The sequence below is a fragment of the Lepidochelys olivacea genome (assembly GCF_965140295.1).
Source record: "Lepidochelys olivacea isolate rLepOli2 genome assembly, chromosome: 10".
In the NCBI taxonomy this organism is placed as follows: Eukaryota; Metazoa; Chordata; order Testudines; family Cheloniidae; genus Lepidochelys; species Lepidochelys olivacea.
Genome location: NC_140420.1, coordinates 70,257,502 through 70,280,444, shown reverse-complemented (window position 1 = coordinate 70,280,444; position 22,943 = coordinate 70,257,502). Strand labels below are relative to the sequence as shown.

The window sequence follows — 22,943 nt, the reverse complement described above, 5'->3', positions numbered from 1 at the left end:
TTTTCAGCATCCTCTTCCTTTTTTCTCCACCTCATGCAGTCCTTCACCCTTTCTGCCTGTATCAGTCTCTGTAACTAACTCTGCAAAGCATTGCTCTGGGTCTGCATAGGAAAGACACTCCATAAAATATGGAACATTACCAAGCCTTTTCCCCCCATGTCATTGACTTACCAGTGGCCTGAATGGGATGATTACTAGAGTGGTTGTTGAGGTTCTACTTTGGAGTCTTTGGACATTTACCACTGCTCGCGCTCTGAGATTGAGTTAGGATCTCTGAGGCGAACATTTCCACTTTCCCTTTCTTTGATCTAAGTCTCTTTTCCTGAATTTATGGTCTTGGCAAGTCAAAACGTCTCTTACCCAGCTTGATTCTTCCTTTCTACTAGTGAAAGAACTCCCTCTCTCAGCGCCACGTGGCAGATACCAGAGCTAAGTATCTGCTGTGCATCCGAACTAGGGTAAGGGCAGAGGCAGGCACCCAAATTTTGACCAACCAAGAGCTTGGCCAGGAATCTGAGGGATGCATCTAGTCTGCACGGCAGGAAGCACTTCTCAGCTGCTCCTGTCTCTAATATGAAGGGGTGGCCTGCCTAGGTGCCCAGATCCAGACCGCCAAGTGTCATTTTGACTTAAGTAGTCTGGCTTGTGGAGCAGCACATGGCATCTATCGCCTCTACGTCCCTACATCACTAGTTAAGGGGAGAGTGGCCACTGGCTGCTTTGTAGAACTGTGGCTACAACAGTGTGAGAAGATTCAACTTTAGACTGAGCTACTTGACAAGCTAACGTGCTTTCAGCTAGCACCAAGCCATTAAGCAGTAGGGGCAATCCTTCTCCCCACAGGTCTGGGTTAATGCCATGGTCTCCTGTTATCAGCGAGCCCATCTCCTTCCTTTCCTAGTACCCTGCTAAACTGGCAGCCCTGATTCCAATAAAGCGCAGCCACTAAGCCTTGTGTGGCGGAAATAAATATACTCTCATATCGAGAGGGAGGACACTTAGGTTTATGATGAAGGGTGCCCAGCATGTGATGGGTTAACACGATCCCCAGTTAATTTCTGCAAGCCAGCTCCCCTCCTCTTCTTTGCTTCTGTATGCAGCAGACAGGGCCTCTGCCTAGGTTCCTGCACTGAGCTGTTGCCAGGGGAGCAGTTAGACAAGTCTGAGCTATGCAGGGAAAAGGCCTGGCCTGTCAAAGTGTCTGAGATGAACCATAGCCCAGTCCCCCTGCAGCTGGGCTCAGGCATGCCTCAGCCCTTGTTTGGAGCCTGGGAATGGCAAAGCCCAGTGAGGTTCAAGGGCAAACTTGCTATTCATTAGTCAGGGGTCCTTGACGTTCCCACTCTCTGTCTCCCTTCTTCTTCTTCTTTTTTCTATCCCTCTTTTGACACATTCCTGGGTGCCTTTGGTGAAAGCTCCCCTCCGCCTCCTTGCCTCTGTATAAACTTCCCCAGGAGACCAGGCAGGGAGAGGAACAATGACTGCAGGATGTCTATTCAAACCAGAGGCCCAGTCAGACTGGCTGGATCACTTGGTGTTTGCTGGCTGGGTCCCTTGCTGGGTCCTTCTTCCCCAACATTTCTAGCTAGCCCAGACTCTGTTCCCTGGTCCGTGTGTGTGTTTGAGAGAGAGAGAGAGAGAGACACCCTGCTCTCATTTGGCTTGGATTTCAGAGCACTGATATTCTTATTATCTTGATATTTGCAGGAAATTGTAATTTGAGATAAGAAAATGTCAGCTGCATTTCTCTGACTCAAACAGCGCAAACAAAGTGCAGAAAAGTTCCTTCTTATAAAATATAAATGATTGCCTAGGCGCGTGAGCACAGGACAAGTTAGCAAGCCAGGGAATGTCTTTTTGCACACACACGTCTTTAGTGCACAAGATAAAACAAGCTGTGTAGCCATAACACTCGCAGCCTCCCTTCTTACCCCATTGAATGGAATATTTCCTAGCTCTTAGAAGCTGAAGCTCCCTTGTAATTATCCAAGGCAAACAGCACGTGTTATTAGTTTCAAATGGTTTCTCCCTCCCCAAGCCCCCGGAGCAGAATGGAGGTGTAATTGTGCTAAGGAGTTAGCAGGGGAGAACACAGCTTTTGGTCACATTCAAGTCAGAGGTCTTGAGCCAGGGAGCCAGTATGAAAGACTCTTATTTGCATACGCAGCATGTGTCTGTACAAAAAGAAAGATATCAGGGGCTTTCAAATTTCAATCGAGGTTGGAAGGAAAATAAGGGGAAGGGGGAGTAGAGTGAAAAAAATTGACAGTGAAAAGGGTTTTGCTAAGTAACACCCCGGCGAGATTAAATTGTCCAGAAAGTTTCTCCCTGTGAGTCTATGAATTGGGCGATGGGGTGAGGCGAAGGGGAGGGGCAGAGTCCATCCTTCCAAAGGGCATGAGTAGGAAATTGGCAAAGGAAAAAAAAAACCTGATTAGGCAGGTAAGCCCTGCATTTTAGTTGTTGTTAGTTTGGGGTTTGTGCCCTGCAATGTTTCCAGCAATGCTGTTTCTGCAGGGGGCCTCATCAGTGGAGACGGTGCTTTTTAAAAAAGAAAAAAAAGAAAAGAACCGCAAACCTTAGCAGAACATTCAGCTGATTTATAACAACAATAGAAAGTAACAGAAGAAGGTCCCTGGCTGTCTCCCACAGGCCCAGGCTAACACAGGGAGTGGAACAGTAATTGTGAATTTTTATGGGAAAACAAAGCTATTTTTCAACCCTCACCTACTGCCTGATCCAAAACCCACCGAAGTGAGTGGAAAAACCTGGCTGGCTTGGGATCAGGTCCCTATTGAGGTTTTGTGTTTCCCAGCGCTGGTTAGTAATGGTCCCAGGCCTGTACTGGAAATATACCACAGAGTTTCTTTTCTGCGTGTTTTCTTGATACAGATAGACAAAGGTTCATGGCACTGAACAATGTGTAGGGACAGCGTATTTGCAATAGACCTCAGCTTTTCTAAAGCCCCCTGGCAGAGGTGGGTGTTGAAATCAGAGGAGTCTGTCCAATCTCCCCGCCCACACACACACATATTAGATGCACAAAGGTACACATTTCTCAGGATGGCAGATAGCAGCAGACGGCATTGCTGCTTTCAGGAGTGGGTTTCTATCCCCTACCAGTAAGTGCCTCCTCTATTTGCACACTAGAGGAGCCCCTCAGGCTGCAGCAGACTGAGACAGACTGCCAGGGTGGAGGGGCAAGGGAGCATGGAACATCAGTCCTGTGTTTGCTCCCGCCTGCTTCAACTGCAGGGGGAGCAGAGTGATGGTGGAGAGTGGAATCTTCAGGCTGGCCTGCCTAAATTCTTCCCAGCTGGCCACTAATGTGCAGACTTCTCTTCTTTTTCTTTTGATAGTGACCTCTTTAGTGAGTTATTCAGTTTCAGTGGAAATCCCCAGCTGCCCTGGGTGTGCAGCAAGCGTGGAATTTTAAACAGGTGGGAGAGTAAACGAGGCTGCTTTCTCTGCTTACTAAGAGCTTAATGAAACTAGATGGGAAATGGAGCACAATCCAAACTTAAATCAGTATGAAGTCATGTCCACACACAGATGCCCACTGGGAGGAGCAAGGAAGGGGATCAGGGACCACCAGCTGAACTGAGACCTAGGACCCCATCCATAGTCCTTTGCAGTCAGTGAAAAGACTCCCATTGATTTTAGTGGGCTCTGAATCAAGCCCCTATTTGGACTTGGAGTGAGAGACAGTGGGTCCAGTGCAGAATGAAGTAAGTAGGTTCTGTCCAGTGACTTCAAGGGGATTTGCATGTCAGATGGGTGTGAGTTACACTGCATTGCTTGCACCTGTTTTATGACCACTCTACTTCTGAGCAGAGCTAGGCCAGTACAGAAGACTTTCCACCAGTAGGAAGACCTTCAGGTTTTAATATAGAATGAATTCACCTAGAATTGGATGTATCCCTTTCCGCTTTGTTTTATGGGCCTGACCCAAAGCCCATTAAAGCAAAGAGGAGTCTTTCCATTGATGTCAATGAGCTTTGGTTCTCGTTGGTAATGAATATTCTAGCAAAGATGTTTAGGAGCAGGGATGTTCCTGGAGAGAGTGATTTTCAAGTGAAGGTCCCTGGAAATCAGACTCTGGCTTCATAAATGTTGGGTATTCACATGATTCAAACAATTACACTCACTCATCCAATCAAGGAACAAAAATGTTCTCTAGATGTCCAATCAAACATTGAATTCTCTCAGGTAACTCACAAAAGAGACACATAGCAAGAATTATTCACAAAAATTAGTTTGTGGGCAATTCTGAATATTTTAGGAAATTGTGAGCTGGTGAAAAAATGAGCTGAAACTAGCTGAATGATGGTTCTTTGTTAATTATTGACGCAGCGTTGTTCCTAACCTGGGTTGACTACCACCGGTTACATCACCAGTGGATGTGGCCTAGCAAGAGAAATTGGCAAAGGAAAGGAACTGGATCTGCATGCAGTCCCAGTAGGTAGGGGCTTGCCAGTGGCAGAAACTAACAACAACCAGGAGAAAACAAGGGGAAAGAAGTACTGAGACGAATAAGAAAGAACAGGAAAAATAGCTCAGATTAGCTGTTTCCTGACCATAATGGCTTTTGATCCAGCCTAAATCGTTCTATATCGCTTTACAGAAGGGCCTGCCAAAGACAAGGGCTTTGAGACCCTGGAAAGTGAACATGAGGATTAAAACAACAGAGGGTGGTTCTTTAGAGGCTCTGACATGCAGAGTAATCCCATGCCCCAAAGCCTTAGGAGGTAGGACATACAGTGACCCCTCCCACTGACTGGCCACATGCAGGACCTCTGAGCTCAGAACTCCTCAGCCCCTCACCGAGAGGGGTGGGGAGATTTCCCAGGAAAGTATTACCAGTGAGAAAGAGACAGCCATAGGGAGTGAGGGGATGCCAGCATTTCAGCAGCACAGGGGCCTTGTCGCTCGCCCTACAGTCTATAAAGCAAAAGGCTTGAAGCAGCAGAACTGGGCTGAAAGTGTAACCTCTGGCCATGGCAAACATTACTGGGGAGTGGGTGTCAAAGGTGTTCCTTGGCACGGGGGAGTGTGCGTTGGCATTGGCTCCATCCATGGCTGAGAGGCTCCCGGAATTACTGCCTTGCGGGTGTGATTGTTTTATTGGCCTGGGACCTAATGTTTGGGGCTGGTGTTTGCTTTGTTGTAGATTCCTGTGACCGGCGAATGGCAAGCGGCTGGACGCCTTTGGGTTCTTCGTCAAACTTCACCACAGATGAAAACCGCCGGGGACTTTTCGCGTCACATACAACTAACTACCCATCGACCCGTGTCCCGGCCAGCTGTTCGCAACTGGCCCAGCGAAGAGGCTGCTTTGGCCGCTGGACCTCGAGGGCTTTCAGGGTTGCAGCTGAAGAGGGTGAGGTGTGTGGAGCAGGCGGAAACTTTGATTTGCTGTACCGTGTACAATGAATGCATCACTGGTGAATATTTTGTGGTCACCTTTGCTGCTCTGTGACCCCCAGATATCGCAGACCTCTTCGCTCTCCTGTTCAAACTGCCCTGCCTATCCAGGGAGAGCCCGGGAAGCAAATGCCTGGACTGGGGAAAAGACCAGATCTCTTGCATGTCTGACTGTAGGCGTGTGAAGTCCTGAGAAAGCACCCCTGGACTCAGTGTGGAAAAGTTTGGGCTGATTGATTTTGCTTTGTTGCACTGAGAACGGCACCGCATTGTTAGTGAATGCCCGAGACAACTGTACCTCCTCTGTGTTTTTGAAACCTTGACAGATTCCCTGTCATTACAGAATAAACTGGACATGTAGGGCTGTATTTTCACTGTGGCCTGGGGGACGCGTGCCCCTCCCCAGCTTATTTTATCCCTCTTTTTGTTTGTTTTTGAATAGATACTGATTCTTCAACGCAGACTTATTCTTACGGTGCAAACATGCCCAACTGTGGCTGTACAGATCCCTTGGATGTGTTTCAGATGTCTTTATTCTTGTAAAAGACACATCCGCTCCCTCCCTCACTTGTTTAAACAAAGATGGTTAAAATAAACAATTCACTTGTTAAGATGATTCGTGTGTTTTCATCCAGTCTAGCAACGGGAAGAATATAACTTGGGTTCCCCCCCCAAAAATAAATCCAGCCACAGAAGCGCAGTGAATGCACTATCCGACTCCAAGTCCTCCCCCCAACCCCCACACGATCCCACACACAAAAGTAACCCCGTCCCCAAGAACGAACGAATTCCTGGCTGCTAAATGATCAGTGTTTGGTCTGGACCCCTTTTAGATGGCTGGGAAACAGCTGTTAAACCCAGTGCAAACAGTCCCCAGGAAAGACTATAATGAATATGTCTTTAAAATGATTTGAAGCCCTTCTGCCTACAGAGGCGGGTTTCCCCAGTGGTGCCGATTCCAGGCACGTTCTCTCCGCCCTGCCCGGGGTGACAGATTTCCCAGATGAAACCCCAAAACCAAAACGTCGGGCCCACACCCGCGTTGCCTCCAGCCAGCACACGCAGAAGGGGCGCAGAGCCCAGCAAGGCCAAGTTCAAGGCTGGGTTGGGGGCGGGGGTCGAAGACAGGCTAATCTGCGTTGTGCTGGGGCCTGGCGGAGGAGCCGAGCCTGCAAAACACTCCTGGGATTATTCTGCACGATCCCAGCAGCCCCTCAACTGTGTTTCCGAACAGCACGTGGAAGAGGAACTGGGGGGGGGGGAGGGAGATGACCCGCATCCAGGGGGCTTCTTATCCCTCCCCCTTTCAGGAGGAAGGTGATTTCTAGCTAACACGGTTTCTCTGTATTTTTAACCCCCCGTTGGTCACTCCTGGCCTTCTCCCGGCGGGGGGCGGGGGGTGCCCTGCAGCCACGCACGCTTGTGAGCCGGGGTGGGTCCTGAGCCTGGCTTCTGAAGCGAAAGACCAAGCCAAATACGGAGGAGGATGAAGCCTGCCTGCAGGGAGGAGGGTCGGGCGTGCTACCCGCCCCCCCCCCCACACCCCTGCCTTCAGTGGCCCTAGAGGCCGGGGAGAGCCGCCCTCAAGTGCACTTGGGGATCTAGGAATCGCCAGACCCGAATTGAGCCCTTTGGCGGCAGCGCTGCCCCTTGGAAAGCCGGATTTGCAGGGCCTGCGCCACCCCCGAAGGCCTCCACGCTGGGGTGCAGAGCCTCACCAGGGGTCCTTGGCACTGGGCCTGGCATGGCGGGGGAGGGGGTATGGGGGTAGCGGTCAGAGGCCGCTCAGGGAGGCGATGAAGATGTGGCCACATGGGAGTTGACCCAAGGGGGCCCTAAGGGCGGGAGTCCCCCCGCCTTGGTACCTGGCACATGGCTCCATTTGCCTTGCTTTTTACCGAGCCTTTCCCCAGGTCTGCCGGGGCTCCCCAGCGCAGTCACCTGGTCGGTTTGTCCGGGACTCAACTGGGGTGAACGAGGGTGGGCAGAACCGAGCATCTCACCTGGGCAGCTCCCCGGGCTGCGCGAACAGGGCGCTCAGCAGAGACCAAGCCCTGCAGTCTTTGCTCGGGCAAACCGGCCAGGGCACCGCTCTGGCGTCCCCCTACTCTTGGGCAGTGGCAATGCATGGGGGGGGGGAAGGAATGCCCCCCCCCCAGTGCCTTTAACATCAGCGCCCGCTGCCAACTCACGCTGGGGCCCGCTTCTCTGGGGAGGGCTGTGCGGGGGCCTGATAAACACGGCAGGTCTCAGTTCCCTGCTACAGGCCTGCTGGTCCGGCTAGGGCAGGCCGTGGTTAACACCCCCATTCCGGGCCTGGCTGCAGGATCCGGCCCCAGAGGTGTTTCATCCCCGCGATAAGACCATCAGAAACACGCCGTGTCCCCAGCAGGAGACGGGCGCGGGGTGCCTAGGGGACAGGGAGAGTCAGGGCCAGCCCTGGCGAATGTTCTCCCCTCTTTCAGTCCCGCAGGGCCGGCTCACGGGGGCTTGGGGAATCTGGCCCGCGTCTGGCTGTATTGCTGAGCGGATATTTCGGAGGCTGAGCCGAAGGCTCGCCCAGGGCCAGGGCGGGTGGAGCCCGCCTGAGGTTCCCACGTGGAGTTTAGGCTTCGGGGGCGTCAAGAGAGGGGGAGGGATAGCTCAGTGCTAAACCCAGGGTTGTGAGTTCAATCCTTGAGGGGGCCATTTAGGGGCTCTGGGGCAGAAATTGGGGATTGGTCCTGCTTTGAGCAGGGGGTTGGACTAGATGACCTCCTGAGGTCCCTTCCTTCCAACCCTGATATCCTATGATCTATGAACCCCTGACACTCAGACAGCCCCGCGCCTCCCATCACAAGCATCACCCAGCTGCCAAACAAACCCCGCCGCGGTTGGACGTGTTTCCTGCTCGGTGGCTTGTTTCCTCTGAAGGATCCTAACGAGGCCCATGGCAGGGATTCAAGCCCCTTCCACTATTTATAGCCCAAACGGAACAACCCCCCGCTAGCCCCATTGTGCGGCTCCTCGCGAAGGGCCGTTTGCAGCCGGCTCCAGACATCCCTTTTCTCCGGGGAAAGAAAGAGGATACGCAACACTCCGCGGTGACCTGCTCCGGCTCCCCAGATAAAGTTGGCCGGGCTCTGTTGAGACCGGCGCGACGGGCCCAGGGAAAAACACGCGGCGCGGCCCATACAGGGCCCGCACAAAGGGGGGTTTTATTCAAATTTGTTTAGAGTTTCGCGGATTTGCATGAAAAATGTGTGAGAAAAGCCGGCTCCAATGACCTCATCCGCAGCTGCCATTAACGTTCAATTAGGGGCTGAATAGCGGCAATGGGTGAGCAGACTGGGACGTGAAGAGAATCCAGCCTGGGACCCAGCCTGTGAGAACCAGAGGCCAGCTCAGCCCCGGCAGCTTTTTACAGCCCCCCCTCCCCCCCCAAGAACCAAGTCTCGCCTGGCCTTAGCCCCCCAGAGGCCAGGCATATGCCTGGCTGTCTTAGCAAACCTATAGGCTAAATTCTGTGTCCTGTGACACCTCCAAACAATCGCTTCTGCCCAGGTTCAGAAGCCAGCACCCCAAGGCTGGGTGTGAGCCTGAGAGGGGGCCAGAGTGCCCCCACTCCTCGGGAGAGGCGCCTTGGAGAGAGGCAATGGGTCTAGCTGCGCTGGAGGGCTCGGCCCTGCTGAGTTCACCCCACTTTTCACAGCAGCCAGTAGATGAATCAGGTGGAGATGGGAGGGGTGGGGAGAGAAGAGTGTGGAAATCGTCCCGGGTGGTGGTGGAGGTCTCTCCCCCACCCAGCCCCCCAGTAGAAGCTGCTGTGGGAGAAGGGTCCGTGTTCCCCACACCCTGACTTTGGGGTGAGTGTCTCTCAATACTTTAGCCTTACACGCTGCCACGGGGCTGTGACCCAGCGTGACCCTCGCCCCCGACCTCCAGCACAGGCAGACAGAGCACCCCCAGGTGCCCTGATCCCAGCCAGGTTCTCAGGCTCAGAGCGCTTCCCCGGCTTCTCAGACAAAGTCCCAAGTTCAAGTCCGCGCTGACGGGCTTTGCCATGGGATTCTCAGCTCCTTTCCATCCCCGCCTTTTGTTCGCCTCTGACAATTGCTCTTTATTCCCCCCCTCACCCCCGCCCGCCCTCCCTCCCTTCTGTACTTGGCACCGTTTAGCAGCCTGACTGCAAACTTAACAACCCTGGTTCTTGGTAAAAGCACTCAAATTACCCTTCTTTCTACATATATACATTTCCCGGGGAGTGCGCGTCTCCCTGCTACAAGGGCTCAGGGGTGCCATGCCAGTCCCCTAGTGCACGACCCAGAGTCCCTTTACACGGGAACTCAGGGGCTTGCTCTCAAAGTTAAGCTTCCAAAGCCCCTAGAGACAACTTGCTGCTAAAGTCTGTAAGACACTGTGCTAGCAGGAGGAGAGAATAAGCCTGAAAGATTCAGCAGCTCTTCTCTCTGGGGCTTCCCAAAGCCAAGGCAGACGCGGGACTGCGCTCAGGTAAGAAGAACTTTGCATTTACTTGTCGTGTTTTTTTCTTTTTCTTTTTCTTTTTTTCTTTGATGCCACACTTTCTGAGCTGCAGACTGGCTTAGCGATGACAGGTTTGCACTTTACGGTCTCAGGCCTATTTCTGGGGGTTCCCCTCCCCCCTTAAGCGGCAGGCAATACACCCGTTTTGCATAAATCAAAAGTCACTGGCGGTTGCTATTTGGTTAAGTGTCACACTTTGACCCGGGACCAACTCACGGAGCCGGGGCTCGCGAGCTGATGCTCTAATAATGAAGTGTCTTGGTGACACAATGGCCGCGTCTACAAAAAAAGTTCTCACCCCTTGGGTTCAGCCAGTCGCCTTACAAGGGGCTGGTGTCACCGCGCCACTCCTGACGGGTCCGGGTCAGCTAGCCACTTCCTCTGGCTGCTTCCAGGGGAAGGGGGAGCGGGACAGGGGAGCAGGCGGGACACAAGTTAGGGCGCACGAAGCCTCTGGCTGCAAACTGTAGCCGGGTGGTTGCAATTCGGAGCGCTCGGTAGTAAGTACACGTGGCGATCCCAGGTTCCCAGGGCGCTTGGTGCTCTCCGGCTCTCCGCCCTCCCCCTGCTACTTAAAGCTGGGAGCTCAAACAGAGACTTGCGGCTACTTCTGCCTCCCCTTCAGAAGCCCCCCTGGTTAGGAGGTGACCACCCCCTGCAGCAGTCACAGCGGTCAGGACTGTCCCGGGGACAGATACGCGCAGCCAGCGAGGGGAGAGAGAGAACTGAGCTCCTTAAAGCAAAGACCGGTGCCCGCTGCAAGGCGGCGGGGTTACCCGGGGGAGGCGGGGGGGCAGCGCAGCCTTAGCCTTGGTACAAGCCCCACTGGGCGTGTTAGCGAGTGGCGTTCTCTAAAACCCCTTTGCTGAGCCACCCGAGCCGGGGAGAGATGCAGGGATAAGGCGATCTGCGGAGGTTCCGCGCGCCCTCCTCCGCCTCCACCGCAAACAAGCGGGTGGCTTTGCAGACCCTTGTCAAAGTCGGGAGCGGAATAAACGGGCTTCAGTTTCAACCGCAGCCGCGCAGGGGGCCTCCAGACCGACCAGAGAACCGAACCGGGACACACATCGGGGGGCAGGACCCCGGAGCGCACTAGAGGTCAAAGCGCACTTGCCTTTTCTGTGCAAGCAGCGCCTCTGCAGCCAGAAGCTGCTTGTTTGGGTTAAATGTTTGCACATGGTTGTTTGGAGGGCTAGACAGTCCTGGCGAGTGGTGGTAGATCGTTGTCGGTGCGTGACACCGCGGCGCACACACCGTAGACGGTTTGCTTATTGCTCTAGAGCGGAGACGTCCTTTTCATGCAATGGTTGCCCACAAGACAGCAGCAGCATGTCAGAAGCAGACCAACCCCAGGCCGAATATTGGAAGCTAAAGGCAGGGCCGCTCCTGTGGCTCTTTAGCCCCCTGTCTGTGCGGCAGCCCCCTTCCCCTGTCCCACGGAAGTCAGATGGCTGCTCCCAGACAGAGGAGACAGTTCAGGGCTGTGAGATTCCTGCTGACACCCGCATGGGACAGAAGCTCTGACCGCCGGGAGTCCAGCTGGGTCCAGCGCAGTAAGGGGTGCGCAGTAGTCATGTGACTGTCACCTGCAAACACTGGGGAGCAGAGGGCCCCCCCCCGATCAGCCCAATGTTTTGCCCTCCCCTCCTCTGGAGTCCCCCCACCCCTTCCTGCTGACAAGAAGAAACGCCAGGGCCCTGCTCGTTCTGTATTGGTGCCTGGTGGCGATGCCCGTGAGATCAGCCGGGCTGCTGAGAGCTGGGAAGTAAACCTGGACCTTGCCGTGGCGTTGCTGAAAACGCCCTGCAAAAGCTGGCTTCGGCTTGCGGCTGCTGCGGCTGGCGGGCACAGCACAGCAGGGTTAATGTAAAGAGCGCCCTGCATAAGCTCGGGCCATAGCACTGGGGAGGGAAACGCCTATACACGTACACACAAACATATACCCACAGACACACCAGAGACATCTACCCAGGCAAATACACACTCGCAGCTACACTTACATAGACACAGACGCGGACACCAACACGCTGACATCGAGCTAGAGATGACATTTCGCTACTCCAGTCTATCAGGGTACACCGGACTAACAGCCGCCCCGCTGTCCAGAGACCCTTGAACACTCACCAAGAGCTTCTCTCTCTTGAGATGAGACTATTTGCTACTAGAATGGACTTTGGGGCGGGGGGGGGGTCCATGGAATAGGGAGAAAGAACAGGTGCATTTGCAAACCCACTAATTCTCATGCTAAATAGCAAACAGGCAAGATGGGGTTCTGGTGGGTGGCTAAAGCTACTAGAAACCCTGCAGGAACGGAACCGCAGCCTTCTGCAATGCTACCCCCGGTTACCTCCATCGAACCTTACACTTCGGCTCTGCGGCTCTAGTTTCTTTCTAGCTCCTTTCCTTCCTGTCATGTATTTGTTTTGAAAATCCCAATGAGCACCTTCAACACAAAAACAACCTAAGGTGGGCTTTATGAGAGGTGGCATTTGATTGGCTGGCACGGATGATGTCTGGTGAGCACTAAAACAACCTGATCAGTAAAAATCCTACAGACCGATCAATACAGCTGGATTTTCCCCCCATTCGCCTCCCTAATATTCTAGGAGCTTAAAAAAAAAGAGAGAGACGCTTCAGGAAAGGACCAGGACATTGTATCGTCCTGGCTCATAGCCCGAGCCATCAAAATGGAGAAAAGGAAAGGAAGTCACAAAAACACTGTAAATAAAGATAAACCAGTAAATAGGAGCAGCTGTTAAAAATAAAGCAAAAAGAACTGCGTGGGGCCGAGGAAGAGGAGCCAGATCATGAGGAAGCTGCAGGACTTGAATTACTGGCTTCCAGAGAATTACAGACTGCAAAATAACCCCAGACTGGGAATAAAAATCAATTGTAATCTGTTTTAAAAGTGGTCTGTTTCCTTAAACACCGAACCTAAAAAATTAAAGTTGGGGTAATTTGTATCCATTTGCTAAGAGCAAACCCCACAATGGAAGAAAAGTGGAGCTGTTCGCCCTTCTGGGGGCCATGGAGAAATACCCACACCTAGAGTAGGAGGTTACAGCCACATTTCCGGGGGCGATCAAGCTTTACAGTACCCTAGTCACTCATCTGGGGTGTATCGATGACCTCTGGATGGCAGTATGTTGTTAAAACAAGTATAACACGAGTTCTGGGCGATTTAAACAGATATCCGCATATTTCCGTGGCATTGTGTGTGCAATATAGTGACCTTTTTAGGTGGACTATTTCAGGAGAGGCATTATACTGGAGTACACTCACATTTCTGCGGAATTATGTTGTACGATGTCCCCACATTTCTGGGATATTATTATGGACAGTATTCCCACCTTTGCAGTGGGAATTCATCTGCACAGTCCATTCATATTTCAGGAATTCTATTGTACAATGTTCCCACATTTCTGGGGGGCGGGGGAAGGTACACGGGTTGTAGTCCCATATTTCTGGAGTGGAGTAGTCTGTGCCAACTAGCCACAATTCTCGGGATTTCTAAATGCACGATTCGCACATTTCTAGGTGTATGGGTTATTCTGTAGAGTGTGCCCACATTTCTAGAAGGATCGGTCTGTAGAGATTGGACAGCCAGCCCTGCAGTTCTGGACAGAGGTTTCAGGTACCCTATTCACACACTTCAGAGAGGGAAATGGGGGGAGGGGTTGATGGGTAGAATACATCCCCATTTCTGGGGGTGGGGTTGTATACTTATACCAACGCTTCGGGGGGAGTGTTATATATGACGGACTCGGCACACATCTGCTGTAAGCGAAGGGCTTGGCATGTGTTGTCTATGCATGTTCCTCTTTAGCGGTGACTGTTTTTTTAAAAATGTTCCCGAAGCGATGAATGAGTGGGGCGCGCGTAGGTCAGCATGGCACCCGTCCTCTAGCGCCCAGAGCCTGGGATATTAATTACAGCCTGTTCCAATTACAGTGGGGGGCTGGACTGTCGGCCACCGCACCAGAATTCCTCCCTCTCCCCCAGCTCTACCGGAAAAGTCCTTTCCCGTCTTCGTGCCATAGGGACGGGTCACTTGAAATGGAGAGACAGGAATTCAGTGTAATGTCTCAACCCAATCGATTAAACAAGGTGCCATTTACAGCTCCGGTGCGTTTATTAGCCCTCTCCCTAGATAGATGGATCCATTCCTCTGTATTCCCAGAGGCATGGCTGTTGTGGTCTATACATTTCAAACGCAGTCGTCTTTTGTTGCACTCTGAGCTGTGACTAAGGATTGAAATCTCAGCAGAAGGGCACTGTAGTGTTGGCGCTTCCTAAACATAGCAAAGAGCATCTCCTCCCCCCCCCCTTCTGTCTTTATAAAACCCTCATCCTGAAAAACAACAAGCGATGGCATTCCTGGGATCTTTACTTCCTCCTGACACCCTCTTAAGTATTGAATGATCAAAGTGATGGGGCTATTTTCGAAGGGTTTCCTTCTAAAAGTTCAGCATCTATTTTGCTCTTTAAAAACAAACAAATCCCCGGTAGAAGCGTCCCCAAACTTCTGACCTCTTTATTCAGGGATGTTAAGGACAGGCCTGTAATTTACTTATGCGATCGCAGGTCTTTTCCATGGTGACCACCGCAGGAGAAAGGAATTAGGAGTTTCTACGGTTTATTTATTTTCCTGGCACGCCTGCATTTAAAACAGTCGTCAAAATACAGAGAATCTAGACGCCAAACACTTGAAACAAACGGTTTCGAAAATAAAGGAATGCGCCACTTTGAGACCACCACGATGGAAAAGGAGAAAAGACTGAACTTCATCCAACTCAGGGAAACACTGGTCACGAATTCCTCCGTTCTCAGCGCTCCCCCATCTGCCCCATGCCCAAGGTGGGGTGAGGGTGGGAGAGACTCCAGTAGCAACTACAAATCAGCCTGAACTCCCTTCTCTGGCAGGGATTCGTGGGGGGGGGGGGGGGGAGGACGGAGAGAAGCCCTGATTGGCTGCTTTCATACAAAATCCTGTGCTGGGTTTTCGTGGGAGGGAGCTGCACCTTGTAGACAACCAGCTCCTTCCAGTCAGATCAGGGATTTCTCTTAGCAGACGAAGGCCGAGGCTCGGCGATGGGATGCTCCCTTCCCGTGGGGACGTGCACACGCCTCCCCTCTCCTTCAGCTGTGCGATGCCCCCCAATCGCATCCTGTCCAGGGGCGAGCAGAGCCCTTTCCCCTCCCAGGCAGCCATTTTGTAGCAGGTGCCTGCTGCTATGCCAGGCACAGGGCTGCTCAGGAGGGGCTGCCGAATCAGAACACGCGCAAGGCAGCTCTGTCGTCCGTCCCCCCACCTCCATCCAGCTGTTCGAGCCTTGCCTCCTTCCCAGTCGCTTACAGTGGGGGGCTCCTTTCGGTGGGAAATATATTACCTCGCCCGCTTCCCTCTCCCATTGACAGAGATAAACATGCAAATGAGGCGATTTGCATGCTATTAACATACAGGCAGATGGGGGGAGGGGGTTGCCTGGGTGCGCAGTGCAGCATGTGTTAATGCAAAACACAAACACCAGCCATTGCTAAAGGAGATTGCAAGCGGCGCCTACAAGTTCCTGCATCGCTTTCCTATTTTCCTATGTATTTAGATCCATATTTCCCGTAAAAAAATCCCTTCCTTTCAAAGCTTAGTTGGAGGCAAACGTGACTGACATGACATTACCGCGAGACCCTAGTACTCAGGTCCTGCACCCTGCAGACAAGGCCAGAACCCAGTGCTGGGAAACTGGTTCAAATCCTTCTCCATCCATCCGTCCATCCACACACGCAGGCACAAATGGATCTGCAGAGGATTAAATCCTCCCTAACGAGCATGTAGGTAGCACCCCTTAGACAGCCAACCACGCCTCTACACACCCCAAAGCCACCCAGTTCACCAGCACCCTGCGATCTGCGCCTTCCTAACGACCCTTTAGCGAGGCACTGGCTTTTAAAGCCATTGTTTGCCAGAAACTGGGAGTGGATGTCAGGGGATGGATCACTGGATGATTTTCCTGTTCTGTTCATTCCCTCCGGGGCACCTGGCCTTGGCCACTGTCGGAAGACAGGCCACTGGGCTAGACGGACCTTTGGTCTGACTCAGGATGGCCGTTCTTAAAGAGTGTCACACTGTTTTTCAGGCCAGGCTTCCCTTTACTTGCCACTGGCTGCAGGGTAGCTGTAGCTTTTCCCAGCCAGGGCACTCAGAGGGACCTTGCTTCACTCCGTAAACACAACGAGGGGTTTCCTTTCATTCTCATCCTTATTTGTGTTATTGATTGAAGTGCTGCATCTTTCAGTAATAAGCCGTAATGTGCATTAATTGCACAATTAAAGATTTAGCTTGATAGGCCATTTAAACACCCTGGCTCCGATGTCAATCACGGGAAGAAAGCTTCTAATTGACACGACTCCTTCCCGGGGAATTATTGGAGAGAAGCGTTCATTCACCACGATTTGTAATCTCGCTTGTCCTACCATAACCCCCCTAGTTCAGGCTCTTCTGGAGGTGACAATAACCGCATGCAGGGAGTTCAAAGGGATTAAAACGTGGGAAAGCAGCCGTGGGGAACAGGAAGCCGAGAAGCCCTGCTAAGATGATAGGGAGAGAGCACGGGTGAAGGTTTAAAAGTCATCTTCTGGTTCAGAGGCAGGACTACTAATTGATTAAACCCCCTTATTAGCAGAACACTGGGCACTGTTCAGTCCACGTCACCCTGCAGGAAGGATGCACGCGCGGCTCCATTGCACACACAACTGGAGCACACGTTCGGTACACAAGCACACTCAGGTGTTGTACACTAAGCGCCCTCAACCCCAGGTCACACACTCACCTCGCAACTAGGGCGCCGACACGCAAGCGCGCCGCCCTCGCAGCACAAACGCTGGACCCACAAAATGACGCGTGCACACGCGACCTATAGGTGTGCGGCGCACACGAACCCACAAGTACGCGGGGAGCTAGAGCAGAAAATACAATTTGTGCCTGGAAGGGGAAGGTCCCCCTGCCTCAGGTGCTTAGAGCACGAGCTCCTGTCTTCCAACGCCTCCCGTGCAGTGGGTTGGGGGTGGAGGATCCCCCTCAAATGCAGTCAGATATTGTGGCTTACATGGGGGACCCCTACACATACATATAAAGAACGCAACACGGGGAAGGGAGAGGCAAAAGAAAGTTCCTTAAAGGGTCCGGCGGCAAAAGCCCACTGGAAATCTCACCCCACTGGAAATCTACCCAAACGCCCATAGGCCCTCTTTTTTCTCCCCACCGTTTTCTCCAATCCCAGTTCTCCTCGAAAATGGAGAAAAGGGTCTTTAACTCCCTTGCCCACTCGGGGCTTTCTCCGCCACATTGTGAATAGGTGCCGATTGGGCGTGGGGCGTTTCGAATTTCTTCCTAATGAACAGGAACCGCTTTTCTGGGCTAAGACCTCCAGTTAAGGGGAAGTGGCCCCTAAGGAAGAACAAAGCGCTGATGCCTCTGTGTGTTCCCAGCCCTAACCTTCCATCAACACTCTCCCTTCTACACGGCTACATTCTTTGTGCTCCCTCTCGGCTGCACCGGCTCAGGCTTAAGTACCTTTGCAGGCAGAGGACACAGGCTATTTTAATAGCAATCGCCGAAGTACCTGCTCATGAATAAACACCAGCCTCCATTTAGACGGTACTTAGCGCCCATTGTGCTGGGAAACTGGCCCTTTTCTTAAAGTCCCTCCGAACCAATCCACAAGATTTCCCTGTTCCAGATATCAAAAAAGCAGCAGGTCTCCGTGTACACACACACTGTAGAGGCTTGTTGTAAAATAAACCCGTTTTTCTTCATGTAGTGGCGTCTTTAACTGCTGTAATAGGAGAGGCATAAAGGGCAGCAGTTCAATGGTGGCTATTTATTTATCGGAATGTTATTAAAGCAGCCACCCTACGTTATAAGGTCTGCAACAAAAAGATCCCCTCTTCTCGCTGTCTGTCCAGAGCTTGTCCGTGGCTTTTCCTATATACCCGTCTGTCTGCTCCTGCTCTCTGCCTGGCAGAAGCATGTGTACCTGTGTATCTTTATCTCCCGCTTTAGCTGGAAACTTTGCAGGTTCCCACACAAAGTGGTCCAGTCCTGTTACCCGGTCCCAGTTACACTGGGCAGCGTCGCTCGTTTGCAATACTTCAGCTGCCCCCTTCAGCCTCAGATTCGGTTTCTGAATCACCGAGGCTTTCGACGGAGCCTTTAATTCCCAATTTCTCTTGCTTTGCCGCCTGGAAGAGTGGGCTTCAAAAGTACAGTGGGGGTGAAAGCGTAACGTAAAACGTAAAAGCAGGAGTTCTGTAAACAAGGAACAACAGTATGTAGAGATCTGCAGGACGTTATAAACCGGGGACTTTATACTTTTCTGAGGATGGATTTGCAATTGACAATTATATATTGCATGTAAATGTCAACCCTTTGTTGTGTAAGATGATGTTGTTATTATACATAGACTATTATGGGCAGTATACACACACGTAGTCAATAGACGTACTGTCCTTAATAAGGTGAGAAGGATATATAGTATATTAGGTGTATACAATATACCGAAATATATATTTATCCTTGCATTTCTTTCCCCTAGACTTTTGTAGCTTTCCTTTAGAAACATATTTAGTTTGGGTGTCACGTGTTTCCACTGAAAATACAATCTGTCCTGGCTTCCACTAAGAAATACAATTGTACAAGCCCTTTTATGCGTTCCAGAAAAGAAAAGATTCAGTAGGCGAATTATTTGTGTTTTTAAAACAATTTTTTTAAAAAACCAACCCTCCCGTGTCCACATCCTTTTCCGTATTTTGTCCAGGTGTCTGAAATACATGAAGCAACTTCCATAATGAATTCTTGCAACCGAAAATACTTTCCAGAAAGAGTGAATAGATTATTATTACTATTATAACTAGTAAGAATAGGATCTCCTCCTCAGCAAATCAACAGACAACTGGAAAATAGGCACATGGATTTTTAAATGTAACTGAAATATAATTTTCAGACGATCAGAAAGCGCTTCAGAACAGCCAGCTGCGTAATAACCCGGGCTTCTGTCTTTGTAACAGACAAACTATTAGGTTAAACCTCCAAACGAAGCATCCATTAAGGGACAATGCAGAGTTTCAGTGTGGAAACGTTCAGTAATATGCAGGTTATGGGAATAAGATTGTTTATTTTTTTAAAAATTAAATCCTGTGAGAAAATTCGGTAAATACCAGACAGGCAGCAAAAGGGATCCGGACACACCGACCTGTAGACAAATGCACAATAACACATGGATAGAGAGTTAGACACAAACAAACACACAGCAAAAGAGACACACGTGTGAACGGCGCAGTCCGCCTCCAGACACACAATAGGACAGATCCTGCTCTCCTTATTCATGCAAAACTCCCACTGATTTCTGCATTTGACTGATTCAGCTGCAATGAAACCAAGATCGGGACCAATATCCACAGGGAAACACATCCCTGGATTTGGGGATAAACTAAATTTTCAAGGTCTCAAACAATTGTTATTAAAACAATATTACAAAGAAGGGAGTGTGGGGGGTATACGTGTAGTAATAAGATTCAGTTCATTAAGCTGGCGCCCGATCTCTTTCAAAGCCCTGCTTATTTGGGATTTTGGTTCAACTCTGAGACCACAATTCGGTGCTATCGATTTTCCTTCATTCCCATCAGCTGTTCTCATCGGACTCGCTTTCCTCCTAATTTTGCGAGGTTCAGATACCCAGTCGCCTCCGAATTAATAAAGCGAGGATGCTCTTTATTAACTGAACTGAATGATTGATTGAAGTGTTGGATAGCTCCTGCCTCACTAAGGTTTCTGCTTAGGCAGGTAGCCTAGTCTTTGTAGCCCACTAACCTATTCCTGTCGCCCACTAAACTTTCTTATCAGGTTAACAATAGAGACACAATGATTATAGAGATAACAGAGACACAGTTCTCGAGTAGGCGGGCCGGGACAGGACGCAGTAGAGAGTAATGAGAAAGCAGGGTATCTTTAAAGGATCCAGATTCACAGAGTCTCAGACCCATCCCAAGATGCTTTCAGTTCCCCCAAACCAGGACGTTACTACTTTGTCATGGCTGAGAGTTCACACCAGTCACGGATTTATAGAGAACATCAGCTTGTATCTGCAGCAACCCTTCTTTCAAAAAATAATCCAGATCTTATTGATAAGATATAATCGTCTCATGATGTGTAATATTCGGGGAGGGGGTTGGTAGCACTTTACATTAAATGCCCGTTTATAAATAGCTGATAACAATTACATGCCTACACCAGTGGCACGTTACAGATGGTTGTATGCAGACCGGTCGAATCTGTTATAGATGGTTTAAAGCGATCTCGTGGACACTACAGCAAGTGCTTAACCATTTACTATAACACCTGCTAATCACATGTTAACCCTTTATAAACGATTTATAAATACACCCCTAATATAACTTGAGACCGGATTTTTCTAGAGTAAAATTCCTTCGGGCTGACTGCCTACTACCTGCGTTTTAAGAGTTTTGCATTTATTACTGGAAATACCACGCCTGTAATTCTGCAGACATCATGTTTCCATACACACTGTCCATCTATCTGCATTACACTGCAAGACGAAAGTCCTCAAACCCCAACTCCCCCAAATCCATCTCTCCAGCCATTCCTAAGAGCCTCTGATCCGAAAAGCCTCTACTAGGATTTTAACGAAAAGGATCTCAGGGACCAATCCCCTCGGCACTTTTCGGAGCAATCGGCTATCAAAATGCCTTGGGGTAAAGTACTGAAGTTTTGTTCCTGAGTTAGGTTACAGACTAAAGGGCAGGTAGGAAGGTTAACGCAGCGCTCGTAAGTATTTCTCAAGCAGATCCGGCTCAAGCGAGATGCAGAAATATATAGTCTGAGTGAGATGTAATTAAAAGTCGAAGTCTTTCTTTCTTTCTTTCTTTCTTTCTTTCTTTCTTTCTTTCTTTCTTTCTTTCTTTCTTTCTTTCTTTCTTTTATTAGAGCTCTAGTTAAAAAAAATCATGTCTTTGTAATGCTGTGTACTGGACAGGCATTTGATTACCAGTCTACTGGAAATATTGGAGATTAGGAAGTCTCTCTCCCGAAAAGCCTGTGGGTTTCGCTTGCTCTAGCCAGCACCAGGCTCAAGGGCCAGGGATCAGGGTCCTCCCACCTGTTGTAAAGGCAGAACATGAGTCCCCTCCCTATGCCGCCTGCCTGCATACCTGGCTGTGATGAACAGGGAAAAACCGCTACCCGTCCCTTCACTGTCTAACTGGAGGGCGTAAGGAGCGGACTACGGCTCCGCATCCCCCCACTCCGGGATACACAGCACATTGTGCCTCTACCATTCACCCGCGCCGAATACAAGCGCCTTTTCTTCTCCCCCCCCTCCCTCCCCAAACACAATATTTTGATTTGCTCCTCAGCAGAGAGTTTTGTAGCCGGGGAAAGCAGTGAAGACAAATACAGAGGGTCTCCTAAACAGCCCATTAAAACAGCTGCTCGTGTCACTTGCTGGGAAGTTTTTGTCTCTTCTGCAAGTCCCCGTAGGGAGAGAGGAAAATGGAGGCCTGTGATGGAAGTGGACGGGCTGCCCAGCGCGCTGGGCTGGGTGGGCTTTTAGGAGTGAAGTAACCTTGAGGAAAACAGCAGGGCACGATAGTAAATTGCATGGAGTTATGGGAGGGAAAGAAAGAAAGAAAGAAAGAAAGAAAGAAAGAAAGAAAGAAAGAAAGAAAGAAAGAAAGAAAGAAAGAAAGAAAGAAAGAAATAAAGAAAGAAAGAAAGAAAGAAAGAAAGAAAGAAAGTTTGTATCTGATTGAGGACCAGGCTCCTAGCTGTGAGAAGTGAGGCTAAATAACCAATTGATGGTCCTGACTTGAATCTCAGATGTGTGTTTCTAAGGAAGAAAACATCCCCAGGAAAACGGGGCAATAGACTTTACGCTACTAGCCTGCCCTTTGCTGCCAGAGTAGCCCCCACAACATAACCTTCCCCCGGCTCCTTCCCTTGCTGCACCCTGTCGGGCCCGTGGCTGGGAGCCGGAAATACTGCCAGGCCCTTAGCTCTGCCTGGCCAAGCTCCAGCCTTTGCCTTTGGTGTCTCTGCCGCTCCAAGGGTTCTCTGTCCTCCCCGACTCTAGCTCCCTCCTGCCAGAGCTATGTCAAGCCAGGAGGGTCCAGCCTCGGGGAACGGGACCTGAATGCTAATGTTGCTGCCTTCTCCCTTCAGCCCGGGCTCTGCAGCTCCCCGCGGAGGGTGGGAATCTTCGGCTTCTCAGTGGCTGCAGCTGAGCAGAGGAAGTCTGGAGGGGCGACGAGAGGGTGTGATCCACCCAGCTCCCCTGTGCCCAGTCAGCCCTGGCAGCGGCCCCAGCCCCTGCGCAGACACCGCTGGGCGTCTCTGCCTGGAACCTCCCTCGGCCCTGTTTCCCTCTCGGGGTGGGGGTGCTACCCCAGTGCGGGAGCGAAGAAGATAACCCCACCGGATCCCCGCTCTTCCCCTTCCTTGTGTACTGAGTTTTAACGTACAGAGAGGGGATCCCACTCTAACACTGGGGAAAGTGATTTAGTTGGGGATGGGTCCTGCTCTGAGCAGGGGGTTGGACTAGATGACCTCCTGAGGTCCCTTCCAACCCTGATAGTCGATGATTCTCTGAAAGGAAGGAGCTGCTTCCCTTCCTGTCCAGGGTGCTGAAATAGGGGTCTCTGCGCGCGCACACGCGAACTGTCCCTCTGCCCGTCTCCGTGGGTGTCTAGTGTTCTAAGAGGCCCAGAATTCATACCTTGTCCTTCATAAAGGAGGCGATTGAGTGACAAGGCTGTACAAGAAGAAGATTGATTTAATTAAGACACACCAGACAAGCCTGGTACTCACACTGATGTCTCAGTAACACTGTAAGGTCAGGGGACAAAATCCTTCTTCAGGCTTCTTTGTAAGAGCGCTTTCCTTTCTCCACACTGCCTGGGAAAGCAGGGCCTGGCTCTGCTGGGTA

The 22,943-nt window shown here is 50.9% G+C and overlaps 2 long non-coding RNA genes across 2 annotated transcripts in view; both read left to right on the top strand.

Moving 5' to 3' along the window:
- LOC311527469 overlaps window positions 1-6,040 on the top strand; it is a 55,663-nt gene extending 49,623 nt beyond the window's left edge. The window contains exon 4 of the long non-coding RNA XR_014713346.1: window positions 5,171-6,040. This is a non-coding gene — a long non-coding RNA (uncharacterized lncRNA). The remainder of the gene's footprint in view (window positions 1-5,170) is intronic.
- A 3,540-nt stretch (window positions 6,041-9,580) lies between these two features.
- Window positions 9,581-22,943, top strand: part of LOC311527602 — a 72,946-nt gene continuing 59,583 nt past the window's right edge. Inside the window, exon 1 of the long non-coding RNA XR_014713385.1 lies at window positions 9,581-9,915. This is a non-coding gene — a long non-coding RNA (uncharacterized lncRNA). The remainder of the gene's footprint in view (window positions 9,916-22,943) is intronic.